This window comes from Streptopelia decaocto, assembly GCF_964273445.1.
Source record: "Streptopelia decaocto genome assembly, chromosome: 1".
Lineage (NCBI taxonomy): Eukaryota > Metazoa > Chordata > Aves > Columbiformes > Columbidae > Streptopelia > Streptopelia decaocto.
Window position 1 is genome coordinate 45,426,708 of NC_138663.1, and position 16,917 is coordinate 45,443,624.

The 16,917-nt window shown below is 41.8% G+C and overlaps 1 protein-coding gene across 2 annotated transcripts in view; it reads right to left on the reverse strand.

Annotated features, from left to right (window-relative positions):
• ELK3 (ETS transcription factor ELK3) overlaps positions 1–16,300 on the reverse strand; it is a 40,737-nt gene extending 24,437 nt beyond the window's left edge. For both annotated transcript variants that reach the window (XM_082069811.1, XM_082069810.1), the window contains exon 1: positions 15,871–16,300. The gene's annotated coding sequence lies outside the window, so the exon portion shown is untranslated. The remainder of the gene's footprint in view (positions 1–15,870) is intronic.
• Between the last annotated feature and the right edge of the window lie 617 nt (positions 16,301–16,917).

The window sequence follows — 16,917 nt, forward strand, 5'->3', positions numbered from 1 at the left end:
AATCTATTATTGTAATGAACATGCGGCTAAAATTGACCTTTTAAACTACAGAACTACAAAATGAGATTTTCCCCCACTTTCAACAATATTGCCAGCCGTAGCATGTTAACACTGTATCAAATAATTTTTTCTTGGCCTTTTCCAATACTTAACTTGGATGTGTTATGTCTGACCATCATGGATTTAAAGATGCTGGTATTACTGGACTGACTATAGTGCTAATGGGGCTAATTGTTACCTGACTTTGTCCACGTACCAATGGATATTTCTGTCGTTATCTAAACTGATGACTTTTAACTTCCTTGCTCCTCTTGTTTCCTAATATATTACTGTCAGTGTCCTAAGGGATTACAGAGCCAGAACAGGCCCGAGGTTTCTCCTGGTGTGCTGACCACAAGAGGGCACAAGACCTCCAGCCATCCACCCCACGGAGCAGGACAGCGGACGGCTGAGGGAACATCTACCTCCTCAAGTCTGCCCCAGCACCAAGGGCATCGTGCTGCGTAAATTTCACTGGTGTAAAGGAAATTAAATTGCATCAGCTTCACTAGTTTAAAAGCAAATTAAAGGTGCTAGAGACCCCTGTCAATAGTTTTACAGAAAAACAGAATTTGGAGCTCTGTTTTGGTCCAAATAATTTCTACGTACGCTGGCCGAACAAAGGTTTGAAGAATTAATGATGGTCTTATTATCCATGCAAAAGCCTGATTTCTCTAATTAACTGAGAGTCCAGTATGACTGCGTAACACCGTAACTACATCGCACCTTCCAGGGGGGACAGAGGCTCCCCGGACTGCCGGGTGTCCTTGAAATAGAATTGTATGGATGACTTGGCACTTCCCAAGGTTTGCATTTGCTTCATTGCATTTTTTATCACCTTATACAAGTCATTTTCCACATAGTGTAAGGCAAGGAAAAAAATGCATAGCTAGAAGGTTAAACCTGAAAGCTTTATACTGGTTTTGCAGTCTTTTTAAGTTCCTTTAAATTACACCACCTGTGCAAGTATTAACATCTTGAATGGATTATTTATCTATAACATGATAGTCAATAAAGTATACCTATTAATATATATATATTATATATACAAATATATATATACTAGATATATACAAGTATATATACAAATAAACATATATACAAATATATATATATGCTAGATATATACAAGTATATGTACAAATATACATATATTTTTTATATATATATATACATACTTTTAAATTACTATTTATAAAATTTGCAACTTACTTCACTAAACATGCGTAGGTATATACAGCCATATTACTTTAAAATATCTTCTGTATGTCACATATTATACAGCCATACTCTGCACAATTTCAGCTTGTATCATACAGCTCTTCCAAATAAGAAATCACAAACAGAACTTTTTTGGTTTTTCTCTGGAAAGTTATAAGTAACTTATAAAAATATTTCTTCAAAATGGTATTAAAATAAGTACAGGGTTCCCGTGCTACAGAGACATCTCAGTAGAACTTCAGTCGAGGAAATTAAAGATGGAAGAGAGTTCCAGAAGCACCAATACAAACTCTACCACCGTGCCATTAGCCAAAAGAGTACAGTGCGTCAGAGATGCAACTCACTCATCCAGACTTTATATTAACATCTTCCTTCAGATCATCAGCAATCTCACCTCCGTGGAGCCGAGGTGGAACTGAACTCACAGCAAAGCACATTTTGCTGCAGCCTCCACCATCCCCATTCACCTCGGCCCAACACCACTCACAGAGTAACCTACAGCTAACGTTGCACTACACTTTCCAGTATGAACCTGTTTTCTGACGCTTATAGTTTGTAAAATGTACACAGTTTTGGATTCCAGTTTATCTATGGAGTGTGGGCCTCACACAGGCATAATGTAGAACATATGAACAGTGCAAGCCTGGGTGAGAAGATCCTACAGGAGTATCTATCCACTTCGCATGATCTGTCCTGGTGACTAAGGAGAGCTGTTCCCCATCCCTCCATCCGCCACTGGGGTCCTGTACAAAGCTTCCCATATTGCCTATATAATAACTATGTTTATGATTCCTACATGAGGCAAATCATGCAAATTAGATTTTCAGCTCATCATTAACTGTACAGTACTTTTCTTCTAAGCACCCAACTTGAGGCATTCAGGTCTGAGCTGTGCTGAATATTCACAGCTGTAACTACCTTTAACAGAAGCTTTGCACTCCGCATATACAGTGAAGTAAAATCTTAAATACCTTGAATTCGGTAAACTAGTGTTAATCTTTGCATCTCATTTCCGTTCTCCAAAATGTGATTTGCAAGGGTGTAATAAAAATCTAAGATCCTGCAGTGACAGGATTTTTAAACTGATGCAAAATACTTCATTTCCAATCAGGTCAACTGAAGTACTAACCTCTTTTTCTCTATGGGCACCATTTTTGGGTTCCACAAAGTGTTAACCATCCTTTTGGGAGGACAAGGTGGCCACTCAGTGTACCAAGCCTTAACTTGTGCCTCATTTCAGTGGTGAAGCAAAAGAGTCCCATGACAGATGTATTACAGGACATGTAATTTAACCAAGAATGTGCTACCTGTATTAAAAGTTACTATGAATTATGATTGGGGGGAGCCAGAAATCTTCAGAAAACATTGTATTTCATTTATGTATTTTCTAATTCTTTTGAATTTTTACTGACACAAAGGGAATTTAGTGTCTTGCCTTAATTTGACAGAAACGGGTGGTAGGATGTGGTCACTTTCTACAGGGCATATATTTCACATTTCACTCAACTCTTTATTAATATTAAATAGTAACAATGAATAATCCTGTTACTTTTGTGCTCAGGACAGAATTTGAATGCTGGGCAATAAATAATACATGGAACCACATACTGAACTACATGGAATGGAAGAAAAATAGTTTTAAAACATCACTTACATAGGCAGTGGCATCCATCTATGTTACAGAATGAGAAAGGCAACCTATGTAAGAATCATTTATTCTGTGTCACGGAAAGCCTGATCAAAATTCATATAGACAAAAGAGTCAACTAATTTTTTCATCCATTAACTTTAACACATGCAGTTTTGCCATCTTACCATTTTTTAAATATTTATACAATGCATTTGACAGTTAAAGGTATTTTCTAAGCCATGAAACAAAATTTGCTAGGTTTTTCTGACCTAAACAGCCTAGTAATTTTACTTTGTGATCAGCTCCACTACTGCTGATTCAAATAATCACTGGCAAAGCTAGAGGGAATTATACTTGGAAATGCTGTGTTAGACAGCAAAAGGATCTTTCAGGACTGAGTTTTCTGAACGTCCATTTCTCAGGCAGCTGTGACAGGTAACACTTGCACCCTCTGTGTTACCCATTTACATTTTTTCAACTGTACCCCCCCATACCAATCCCACCAACTGCATGATCAGTGTGATACAATGTGCTCTCCACACATCAAATCTTAAGTGCAGGACTGATGTGGGAAGGAGGCAACTCAGATTATCTGTGCTGATAATACTGCCCCTGTTCATTTTAACCACATAAAGGGACCAACAGAAATGCCTAAACTTGAAGAAGCAGGAAAATCGACAGGGTAAGCAGTCCCCGAAGAGAATAATAGAAAAGGACAGAGACATCCACAGGGCAAAGCATCCCATCTAAGAGATTATTGTCCTGCACAGAGGGTGTCCAAATCCCTTACTTAGGTGAGGGGCCAAATGCCAAACACTGGCTCTCCCCTTAGTGCATAGTCTGGCAGCATGAACAAGATTTATGAAGACATTATGCAAACTACACTAGAAACGGTTAAGATGTATGAATTAACACACATACTGATGAGCTGCATGACCATTTTTTGACCAAGACAATATATATGAAATTCCATGTGACAAAATGTCAGTAATGTGGCATTAAGGTCCAAAGAAAGTCATTAACCTGCTAGGGAAAATAAAATAAATAAGCAAGCCATCTTAAACCCAGGCAGTAGAAAACCAGGAAGCCCAGAAACAAAGCTACCTAAATAAAAAGCTCAGCATCAGAGAGATTTATGACATGAACTGTCAGATTTGGGGCATTATGTTTTGTAGGACTCTCACACAGGAAAAGCTCAAAGAAAAAGGCAGAAAGCTGGAAAGCAGCTCCACAACACTATGTTACAGCTGTGTTCTTACCTTCCCTTCTCCCACATACTCCAGATTTCCTACCTGGATTCTTTCTCCCCACTCTACGTTAGCTCCCCCACAGCCTTTCTAAAATAAAAGAGATCCACTGCTGATCCTGGACAACCAACATGAACAAGTTCTGAAGGCTAAAACTAGAAATCCCTCGAGGCATTAGGTTCAAAACCAGCCCCTCGATGCTTTAGAGGGTCCGCAGAGGAACATCTGGGCCAGACTGCCTGGGGAGCCCAGAGGCCGAAAACATCAGCTGGAGATCAATTAAGTCAGGAAGACATAAAAGGCGTTAACCAGCATAATACACTAGAGGTAGTCACAGAGAGATAGTGATCAGACACGTACATGAAAGGGATTAAGAGGCAGAGTCAGGGCAGGGAAATTAATTTCCCTTAATGTACGAAGAAACTGCTGATTCCTCCTGTAGCCAAAGCAGCTGCAAAGGACACAGCTCCTTCTCATCTGCCCCACAACAGGCACACACCTCCACTTCCATTCCCCCACAGGCAAGCATGTGTTTTTGCATTTCCCTGTAACACATGCCTTTTTTGTGTGTGTGTCCTTTTCAACTACTCTAGAAAACGTATATATATCTACTTTCTTTTTGTACGTCCATTTACTGCTTTTGTATCCCAATTCTGGCCAACAGCATGTTGCTCGGAGCGGCGTGACGTGGGGCATTGTTGGCTTCTCATTCATGTTAAGCGTTCGGCTTCCTTATTTCTGCAGGTTGCAGGCAGGAAACTGGAAAATGGGCCACAGGAAACCTGGCCTCCTACATCTGTCCCAGTTCGTAATAGCAGCTCTGGTTTTATTTTTCTAAGTGTCTCAGGTTCATTTTAACCCTTGAGATGACTGCTGCAATAACATGGGAAAGAACATTGCTGCTTTGTCATTATTTTTTTAAACCACCGTTTCTCAATACTGGAAATTGAGATTTTCCTAAACCATAGTCATTTTTTAAGTATATTAATACTTATAAAATCAACAGTTATGCGAGTTTCAAACAATTTTAGTTGAAAATTACCAAAACAATTCCATTCCATAATGACAAATATCAAAGAATATATTTAGAGAAAAATATGGAATAAGGCAGTCTCTAGTTGTTTCAGCTATATATACATGTTTGACATAGTTCTAAAGTGAATGTCCGTATGGAAAGTTGAACAGCTTACAAATCCCGTAGGCCAACTTTTCTTTTACACTTTAGTTTCTATAAAAAATAGAAGCACGCTTGTTTTGCATTTGATTACAGAAGCAAGAGAGTACTGATCAAGAAAATAAATGTTTATAGAATAATCAAAAAAGCAGTCAGCCGTAACATTTTCCACTGAAAATTCATTGTATAACAATGAGCATATCATGAGAGGTTTAGCACAACTGCCAAATTTGCCCAAACGTTTGCTCAGAAACATTTGAAAGAACAAGGCAAAAGTCTGAGTCAGTCCTCACACTTTATTTCTCAACAGAGATGCTTCAAGGGTGATAAATAGGATGTGGTTGGTGAAAAGTTAGTGATTCTGCCAGAAAGGAGGAAAAACAAATATCAATTTGTTTACTCAGAAAGTTTTCAAATACTCTTCAAAGAAGATATTACTGCTAATTTAATTGGCCTTGAAAAAATAAGCTCTCAACCAAGTGTGTAAATATACCTGTTTTAACTTGACGCAGAACTTTCTCTGTTGAGGGTAATAAATCAAACTAATGGTGCAATCTATATGCTGGGTACTTTAGGGAACTGTTTTTGTGTATGGTACAGAACGTTGGTAATTTTTCCACATCCAGCAACCAGGACATTTCCTGCCAGAGCATCCTCCGAGTTCTTCCATTGTGTTGAAACTGCAAAAACTTTCTAAATCAGGACTTCCTCCTATTATATCTGAGAGGCGTCTTTCTGGGAAATGCAGATTCAAATGAAAAAAAAAAAAAAAAAATAGGAATTCCTGCAGCACCACCCAGTGGAAACATTAGAAAAAGTTACAGAGTGCCTCAGCCACAGGAGTTCCGATTTGCTGCAAAACTACAGTTAATATTGCCACACAAACCCAGAGTGGTCTAAGGATGTGCCAAAAAAGTAGAGAGGGTTTTGCTGGCCGGTGTACTTAGCAGAGTCACATGAAGTATGCCCACTCTGTCACACCTGCATAATAGTCTTAACTTCATATTATAATTTAAAATATTTACAGTAATAATTTACAAGGTCTCCTTCTCAAGTGAGAATACCCACTGTTCTGGCACAGGACATTTAAAAAAATAGACAGACTCCTATGGTTAAGAGAAGGACAAAAGAGACAGCAGCAAGATCTAGCAAAATATTATAGGGTAACATCAAGTTCCACTGCAGAAAAGTAAGCACTCACACACATCCAGTAATCCTTCCAGTAGGTACATTTGGTAATACAATGTTCACGGTTCTAAATTTTTTTAGGTAAGTCAAAGAGAGGCTGAGGCAGACGTCCAAAGGAAGAAAGTTCTGCAACCTCCACATTAATACAACAAAGGACTGGTCGCCTGCCAAGCTGAGGTGTGATGACACCGCCTCTAAAACACGAGTGTTTTCAGATTCTCCGTAAGGATGCGCTTAAAGAAACAGTTTTAATCCGACTGAAGTACAAGCCCCTCGCAGGAGGGAATACAGCTAGTTTCCCGCCTCTGAAAGCCTTAAAAAAAAAAAACAAAAAAACAACCTGCTAGCTGTAAACAAAACTACATAAACCTGTAATGGCTCCAAGCATTTGTTCACCTTGGGACAGCCATGAAATGAAGGCAGGCTCCTCGCGCCGCTCGCTGTCTGCTCATGTGGTGCACATCTGTGCTGCGCTGGCAGCGCGCTGCACCGCAACCCCAGGGACTGCTGCTTTCAAAGCCAGCCCTGTATGTTTATTTTTCCCATATGACTTTCTCTTACATTTTTGTCGGCATCGGGAGGACACAGATCGCGATTATTTGACTGTCCTGTATAAAATTTCTGATATTCTCTTTGGTAAGTTCAGAGAAAACATGCACAGAAACAAAGAAGCATAGCTAAAGAGGGCAGAGGAAACAGCCTTCAGGAACAGTGGCTATTCTGAAAATTCACTTGACATATCCAAATGTAAATGCTTTATCCTTATCTGTACTGCCTTCTTAAACTGAAGCGTTAAAATTTCTAATTTTGTGACAGCAGACTGAACGCTTTGTAACCTATGCTAGCGGCTCTAATGTTTTAAATGGAGTATTAATACTACCTACTGCCGCAAGTGTTGCACGTTCAGATTCTTCAACGCATCTTCCCCTTTTGTGTGATTAATTTTTCCTACACTAGAAACTCAGATAAACAAGCAGGTCTTCCGAATACAGTGAGCAGAGAGGAACCTGGCCAGGAGGATGGGAATTGCTGTCCTGGGAGTTCTGCTCAGGCAAACCAAGCTGCTGGCAATTTCCATGGGACCTGAAGCACAACGAGATGACCGCAGCGTACACTGGCGGTCAGGGCTTGTCGTCCCGTGCACACTGAACATTCAGAATTTGCTGGAGTAGCAAAACGAGCCATTAAGCTATTAAATAACATATAGACTTACCTGTGGATTCTCATATTGCGAGGGGGAGTCAGTCATAGCATTATGCTGAAAATGGTGTAACATGATTCAATATATGGTAACCTACATACATATAGAGACATTTTACATGGACAATTCCTTCCCAAAACTTTAGTGCTATTGCAACGGTTCTTGGAGCACAAGCCAGGGTGCAGGTTCCTTAGTCATAAAAAATGAGCAACTAGTCACAGCACTAGTCAAGGTTTGTATTTTTCACTTTAAATGGTATTATATCTGTGTGCAACAGTCTCATAGTAAAAACCTGAATTAAGACTCACTCTTACATGTCAAAATCTCAAAAATCTGCTATTTTCCTCCTTTCTCAGTGCTAATCAAAGTCCTGACAGGCATGTTTATCATGAGCTGAGCTAAACTGAAACCCAATTAAAAGGTTCCTATCTTCTGACATTATTAACTTGTCTACTACACCAACAAGAACCTGAAGGTCACACCTACACATTTCCCCTAACATCGTTCATTAAACACTGGAATACTCAACAGAATGTGTAATAAAATAGATAAGATTTCAGACAACAGAAGACCTGGTTGTTACTCTCCTGTACTGCCTCTGTCCTGCAAACTAATTCCCATGGTTGCTGCGAACTATGAAGGAGAGACAAAAGGGACAATATTTCCATGATTTCAGCAACCTCTGCTGTACCCAAAGTGCAGAGATTGCCTATGTTTTGAAGCGGCATCAATACTGGTGAAAACCAGCTTGTTAAAGTCTCTGCTGCTCAGGATACATAACAGCCACTATTTTGATTTGTACGTTGAATCCTGGATAAAATTCCACGTTTAAATAAAACAAAAAAAACATATAGATGAAGTTCTTAGAGACATGGGTTAGTGTTAGAAGCAGGTTATGGTTGGATTCAGTGATCTTGAGGGTCTCTTCCAACCTAAATGATTCTATGATAAAGACTCTATCCCCCCTCCTCAACTTGGATGAAACCACACAGTCAGATTTATCGTACCCTCCTCGCAGGGAATCAGTCCAGCCTCAATGCTGCTCTGGTTGGAAGCGTTTGCATGGCAGAGCTGAAGCGGGAGCGCTGAAGGAGTTCTGCAGCCATCCCTTCTGTACCAGCCCCACTCCACGCTCACAGTTTGCTGAACTAACCACACACGCCAGTCGCTCTGAGTCTGCTCTGAGTCACCAGACTTCACAGAGGTCTGTATCTAGAATCTACAGCCACATTCCCATCTCAGCTATATTAGCAGAGCATGGAAGGCACACTCTGAAGGTAGTCAACTTTCTCCAGGTTTCACTAACAGAGCTGCAAACAGGAGTTTGTCCTGACTTTCTAAGTGCATTTTAAACATTGTTTCTCCTCATGAATTACTGTTAATTGCTGGGAAGAGATAATAGTGGTACTTGAGCCTATAAACTTTTTGTTTGTGCTGTATTGTGACTTGATATAACAGAGCCACTCAACATTACCACAGTATAAACATTTCAAAGCAATAACACTCATTACTGTCCTTCCCAAAAAGCTTAAACTGAAATACATCTGATCAATTTTCTTCATTAAAAAAAAAAAAAAGAACAAAATAGATGAAGAAATATACAGAGGTACAGTAAGGAGATACTGTCACCACATTAGAGGCAAATGGATGCGTAACAGAAATCTGTTTTCCAGATGAACTGTCAGCTGTTTTTCAAAATGAGGATGGGAAACTTATAGAACATTTGATTAAAAACATTTAGATTCTTTAGATGAAGTATATAACCCAAGTCTACTCTTTTTTTGTACAACTGCAGAAGTGTATTGTATACAAACTTCTTTGCTTGTTCACTAATATTTTCAGAGAAAGGCCTATCTTAGAAAATTATATTAATAAGACTTAATACTCTGGTTAGTGCTTAGAAAGCTTTTACTAATTTTGAATGCTTGGTAAGAATCACCTAAATTACAACCAAATGATTCATTACATAATTTAATGACAGCTAAAATTAAAAGATAATGTGTAAGATGTAAGTTTTCCTCTCTGAGTACCTCAAATAATCTTGGAGCTAGGATCCACAAGATGAAAAAATAAATTATAACTTAAAGCTGAAGAAAAGGAGACATGGATCTTTGCATGAGAGCCAACATACATTAACTTGTAGTAATCAGTATTTATAAAGATTATCCAAGCTATATTCTGAATCTTCAAATATTGAGTAGTGAATTGGTAGGCAGGGATGCAGACATCATTGGAATGACTCTCTGAAACAGGCGTGAGGGAAGCCACAGAATGGGTAGTATCCTTCACACCCACAGTACATCCTGACATTGAAAAATTTAGAGCTAAGCTATGGAAGAGACAAGGGGCAATGAGTATAAACTGGAACACAGGAGGTTCCACTTAAATTTGAGAAGAAATTTCTTCACAGTGCGGGTGACAGAGCACTGGAACAGGCTGCCCAGGGGGGTTGTGGAGTCTCCTACTCTGGAGACATTCAAAACCCGCCTGGACGCCTTCCTGTGTAACCTCATCTGGGTGTTCCTGCTCCAGCAGGGGGACTGGACTAGATGATCTTTCGAGGTCCCTTCCAATCCCTAATGTTCTGTGATTCTGTGACTAGGAGGACACTTGCAAAGAGCAAGCAAGAGCTACTCCAATGCCTTAGTTGCACTGAAAGCGGCAGCTAGCATCTAAATGTTTGCAACATGCAGTTAGCCTCCCTACAGTAACAGAAGTGCTGACACACTCAAAACTAAATACATATCTAAGTGCTTTAAAAGATCAAAACAAGGTAAGTTTCTAGCTTCCTACAGGAATTCTTCTCCTGAAGACCCTAAGCTGTATCTAATCACTCAGATGTAGACAGAGAACATGGCACAGTCCTTACACAGTTGACTGATATTTATCTTACACGGTCATAGGTGTCACCATACAAGTGAGCAGTTTTCAACACGTGGCCCGTGCACGCGGAGGTCGATGGATTCCTCCTGAAGCAGAGGCAGAAGTACAGCGGTGCTACCACAGTGGGCACAGATCCACAGATATGAAAAGGACAACCCCCCCTGCTCCAGATAGTCACAGCAAGCAGGCCAAAATTGGACATGGTGTTGGTAACTGTAACTCCATTGAAGTGGAAAAAAAAAAAGTAGAATTTTCAGCTGAGTTCTATCTGCTTAGGGGATGGCAAAATTTGGTCTTCATCGTTCTTAACTGTAATATAACTTCAAAATAATTACTTAAATATTGAATTATTCAGTACATCATGAGATAATGACCATGAGTTATACTGATTAAGCAGATCAACAGCAGATTGCAAGGTACTTTTTGTTACTGCAAAAACTACCACAGTACTCATACAAAAGTAAAAATGCAGAATGACTGTACGGTTATTAATTGGCATCAAACTAGCTGGCAGGTAGCGCCTTAGTGATATTTTCATATCAATGCTTATGGCAGGTATTTTCTCTAGCTTCTGGTTTCAGAAAAAAAGCAAGTTTCCTTCAAAGAGTTTTTGAATTAGAATCCAGTCTTAACAGCATACCCTTAAGAATTTGAATTCTGATATAATTACTGGCATATAAAACCACAATGAGCTAAAGAAAGTTTTAAGGAAAAAGATGCATTTTCTTTTTTTCTGAAGGGCACAGATAAGAGGTACTTTGTGCTTCATCTGCTTTGTTTCCATCCATGCAGCCCTGTATATTGCAGTGCAGTGAGCTGGACTTCCTGTGCCTACACCTTGACATTCTCCTCAAAATCGTGACTAATTCTTTAATCATTCATTATTCAACAAAATACTTCAACGTGAGAAGAGGCATATTCAGCCTTCCAAGAGCTCTCAACAGCCTCCAGAATATTAGCTGATTCATTTAACAAGCCACAGATGAAGTAAACATCTGCCTAATGATTCAGGACTGTGAGATTCCCTATTGTGGGAATCACCGAGGAGAAAGCCACGGTGAATCAAGCCGGGGATACGCAGCACAACGTGATTTTTCAAAAGCCCCATTGGGTGTGGTTACAGAAGACAGACAGCAGATCAAAACCAACAGCGCTCTTTGAAACTGGCCCAGACTGACCGTGTCCTGTGACCAGCGTCGTGGCTCTGAGGTGGATCCAGGCATCAGGAAAAAACAGGGGCTGGTAAATACACACAAGCGAGTCCAACCTGTCGCATCCTTGTGGGAATCACTAGCTCATGTATCGGCTCTTTGCAATCTTCAATTATTTAAGACTATGACAGATGACAGAGTACCACTCACTGAGATAACTGTAACTACAAGGGCACACAAATTTTGTATGGTATCACCAAGACAAACCAGCTAAATTAACTCTTTATAAATACATGCATCACGAATAACTGTATGTTGCCTCTCCCAGCCTTATCCCACTTGTCCTTATCTTTAGTAGCCAAATTACTTTTTATTGCAGCATCTACTTATTTTCTTTGATTTCTGGAAGCAACACATTGAACTCATGTGATTGCAGTCCCAAGGCAAAGATTTGTATTTTCTACAACAGCTGATGGACCTCAGGGTCAGTCAGTATTATATATACACACACACCTATCTTCCTACATATAAACATATGACCCTCAGAGCAACAACAAGCTCCATGTACCTTGGTGAACCTGCAAAATGACTTCTATTCTGTGCTAAGTCTTCCAGAATAGATTTTTAAACTAAGGTAGATTTCAACTTCAGTTACATTAAGCCACTTGAGCCGCAATACCTTCCCATAAGAACACCCTGAAGCTGGCCTCCATGCTGAGAAGGGCATTACAACAAGAAGGTAAAGTTTACATAACTGGATTTCATGCACAGCAAAGGGGAATACTTCAGCCTTTGATACTTGATTTGTTTTCATAATTTGGGTTTAATGCAATAACATTAAGTTAAAGGAGCAAAAAACCACTGTGAATCAGTAAGCAGTGATAACTGCTAATGAGTAAAACAAAACAGCTTTTTGTTTCTACATATGATAGTATGCATGTGCGTAGTGGTGCATAAACACAATTCATAAACGCAGTTACAAGGAAGGCTGTAACTGAGTTTCTCCCCCTGAGATTGTGTTGCTTATTTCAGCTGTTGCATCCAGGTGGAGTTAGTGGTATCAGAAAGGATATAAGCCTAGAGCTTTTTTTGCTTTTTAGGAACAACTCACGCAGGTGAATTGGAAAATCAAGATAGAAACAATTATGATAATATCTCATCCCTTAGCAGACGGTATATATTCTTCTCACACACTTATATTTCATAAATTAAAACAGGTAAATAATAAAATCATACTTACAGTGAAAACACCATTAAAACATTTTTAGAGTGGGGACCATTATGGACTATTTAATATTTGGAATTTTTTTTCTGCTCCAAATAGAACTGTTGTATTTTTTAACACACGTTCACTCTTTCAAATATACAATACACACAACTGGTACACTATTGCTACAACATCTGTTTTTCTATGTGGATATCAAGATGTTTTTACTTATGCGGAGTGAATAAAATATATGAAATTTATATAGTGTAGATAGACTATATATATTTATCTGCATGTATGAAAATGTGTGCTTCATCTATACTGGTTCAGCAGATGGCTCACTGAAATTCCAGCAATATTTAATGCAATAAGTGGACAATTTAATGTCCATATTTCAAAGACAAATAATAAGAGCTAGGGAACATTCTTCATTAAGAGCTTTGGTGTTATACACCACACTAACTGTTGCATGACATATTGCACAGAATTTTGAATGTTATGCCAAATAATGCACCACTTTGTCTAAAATTTAGAATTTTATGAAAGAAATAAAACTCCAAAACCAGAAAATAGCTCTCACTACCCGGTGACTGCATTAGATTGAAACATAGATCAGACACTTTCTGGTTTACATACTACTCTAAAAATTCTTCTCTGCCCAACCAAGAAATCAAGAGGCATCTGTGTCTGGAGACTGTGTCACTAATCCACTAATAAAAGTCTTCTGTAAAGTGATGTTAAAGAAGAATTTTTCTGTGCAGCTCGGACATAGGAAGTGCAGGAAACACTGAAGATCCCCAAAGGTAAACATGTGGTATACTGCAATTAGTCCTCCATCCAAATGCTACTTTTTGCACAATATTTGCTAGTTTAATGCTATCACATGATAATTCAAGTAAGTAGCTAAGTGTTATTTCCTATTAAATGCAGTTTTATTTACATATTTTCGATATTTCTTTAAGTTAAGACCAACTTGCAAACAAGACTCCATTTTCTTTGTTTGCTCCAGACTTTTTTTAGATTAAAAAATGTTAAATTCTGATTTAAAGATCAGTGGGGCATGGCATAAGCGCTTCCCATTCTGAACACAGATTTTTTTTCATGACCCCTGTGAAAACAAATCCTCACTAAATAATTACACAAACCACTAAGTCAAGTGATATGTAGCAAATAAATATCACTTGGAAATTAAATATGTAAAGCACCAATACATCAAGGTTATATAAGCAAATATATTTGTCAAACATGCCCATGAGCTCAGCATCTCGGCACAAGTCTTTTTATCATGCAATTACATACAATTGTCATAGACACACAGAACATGCTTATGCTAACGCAGCTGTCTGTGTAGCCCATTTCTTAACTCTATGAAACTATTTTTGCATAACTTATGCTTAATCTGAAATAACTGAAGAGTCTGTATGAGCAAAATATGAGATGAACCATGACTTTCTGTTTGAAATTAAATGAAACCATTGACTTTTTGAAGTTGGAGTCCTCGTAACCAAAAAGATGCTGCATTGTGTAAACCCATCTTAGCACTACACCCCAAAGTAAATAAAGATGTAAGTTGTCTCCCTTTCAAATGCAACGTTAGAAAGGCTGACAGGGCTTCACAAAACCCTCCTGTGTTAGGGAACGGAAACTCCTAATGAGATTAGTTGGTGTGTGTGCAGACATTACTTAGCCATGACTAAATGGGCTCTCTTCCTGCAGCCAGTGGAAAATTCAGGGAACTTTTTCCCCCTGCAGCATCAGAGTCCCTCTAACCTTCAGCAAAGCCAGATCCAAAAACAACTCTCCACTTTCTCTCCCTTTCTCTCTCTCTCTCTCTTTTTTTTTTTTCTTCTTTTTCTTTCCTTACAAACATTTTTAGTGTTTTTTTCAACTATCTACGTCGGCCAAGGGGTCTTGGTGCCGGGGGTGGCTCAGAAAAGCGGGGAGGGGGAGGGCCGGAGAGAACGCATAAGACTACAAAGGAAACTGTAAAAAGGAGCAAATATATAAACCTGAGAGGGAGAAAACCACAGAGTTTCTTTGTGAGCTGCAGTGACTCATTTTCAAGATGTTGTCTGCTGCCAGTTTCAAACCGGAAGCGCATGGCAATTAGTCTTGCTGTTTCCAGACAAGCCAGAAACTCTCCCGACACTTTTTTTTTCCTCCCCCCCCCTCCCCCTTTTTTTAAAGCCCCTTCTGCAGTTTCTGCAGGAGCTTTCCCTTCCCTCCCTCCTCCCCAACCCCGGCCCCGCTCGGCCCCGCAGCAGCTCCGGGGACCCCGCACCGACCCCGCCGCCGTGACAGGCGGCCCCCGCCGCCCCGAACGCCGTAATCACCGCGCTGCTGGTACCGGGCGGGACCGCGGCAGCCGGACAGCGCCGGGGAAGGGAGGCAGGATCCGACCCGACACCGCCGAGGGGGCGGCGGGGCGGCCAGGGGTCCCAGGGCTCCCCCCGACCCGCTGCGCCCTGTCAGGCAGCGCCTTCTCCCCGGCCCTGCCTCTCCTCACACCCCGGCACCTTCTCCCGCGCCGCCCGCCCCGCACACACGCTCCGTCCCCACACCGACACCCGCAGCTCCTGGGGGGCGCCGGGGTCCCCGGGCAGCCCCCGACCGCAGCGGGGAGACCCCTGAGGCGGCGCGAATTCCCCCAACCGCCACCCCCTGCCCTCATTACCGCCGCGCCGGCCGGGCCCGACCCCGGGGCAGGACCCCCGGACCCCGTGTGGGGCTGCGAGCCCCCGTCCCCACGCTGCACCCCCGCGCTCCTCACCTCCAGCCCGCCGCTCGCCCCGCGGCGTCCCCCCCGCTGCCCCACCGGCGAGGGGGGCGCCGACCCCCGCAGCAGCAGCCGCCGGCCTCCCCTTCCCCTCCCCGAAACCCCCTGAAACTTTGCAGGAGCCGGGGCGGGCGCAGGAGCACTTGTACCTACCCAGAGCCTGAGGGACTTTTCCGCTCTCTCCTGGTAGTTCAGAGGGAGCTGGATAAAATCCCCTGGTTCTCCATGCTGACAGTCTTCTGCAAACGCTCTGTTGCTCCTGTAATGAGATCCTGATTTCCCCCCCCTCTTTTTTTTTTCTTTTTTCTTTTTTTTTTTTTTTCGGCGGGGTGTGTGTGTGTGTGTGTGCCCGTGTGAGAGCGAGCAGGAAGTCAGAGCAGTCAGACAGAGAGCCGGCTCACTTCCTTTCCTGCATTATTCCCCAGGCGGTTTGCAGTCTGTGTAAACAGGCTTTTCCTCCCCTCTCCCCTCGCTCTGGCCACTGATGTGCAGCATGGCTGTAACACAAGACACACACACATAGCAAGAGCGGGTAACGGGAACGCCGCCGGCTCGCAGGGAGCTCCCCCGACCTCCCCCTCTTCCTGTGCTACACCCCTGGGGAGGAGCTTCCCGCCGGCCCGGCGCTTGGCCCACCGTCGGCACCGGGCTACCAGCCGGCCCAAGTGGTTTGCTAGAAGCGTACCCCCGGGTGACAGCCGGGAGATGCTCAGGAAGGGGTAACGGGAAGCGCTTCTACCCTCACGGAGCATCGCCAGGGTCCTCGGCGAAGCGCTGGCCCTGGGAGAGGTGGCCGGGCTTGTTCCACCCAACTGGGGGCCGAGGTGACAGTGGAGGGAAGAGTTGGGCACCTCCAGTTTGGGTTGGTGGAGGCAGAGGGGTTGGTGGTGTGTGGTAGCTTGCTGGGTGCACTGGACACCTTCCCGTGCAGGACCTTGATTAGATACACGCATGGCATGACAACATTAATTGAGGGAAACGACATTAAAAGTCAAATCATCAAGTCTGAGCTGGACCTTCCACGTTCAGATCATACCTCAGAGGCAGACCAGTGGCAGCTTGCTGATTTGGTTTTAAGTTTTGACCCTCAAAGCTCTAGACCTCCGGTCTAAACTGTTGGTGTGGATTTATTAAAAGGGACACATTTCCAGTAGTTGGAGTTTACATCTTTCGTGTCTTGTGTATCTCATAAATCTGCAT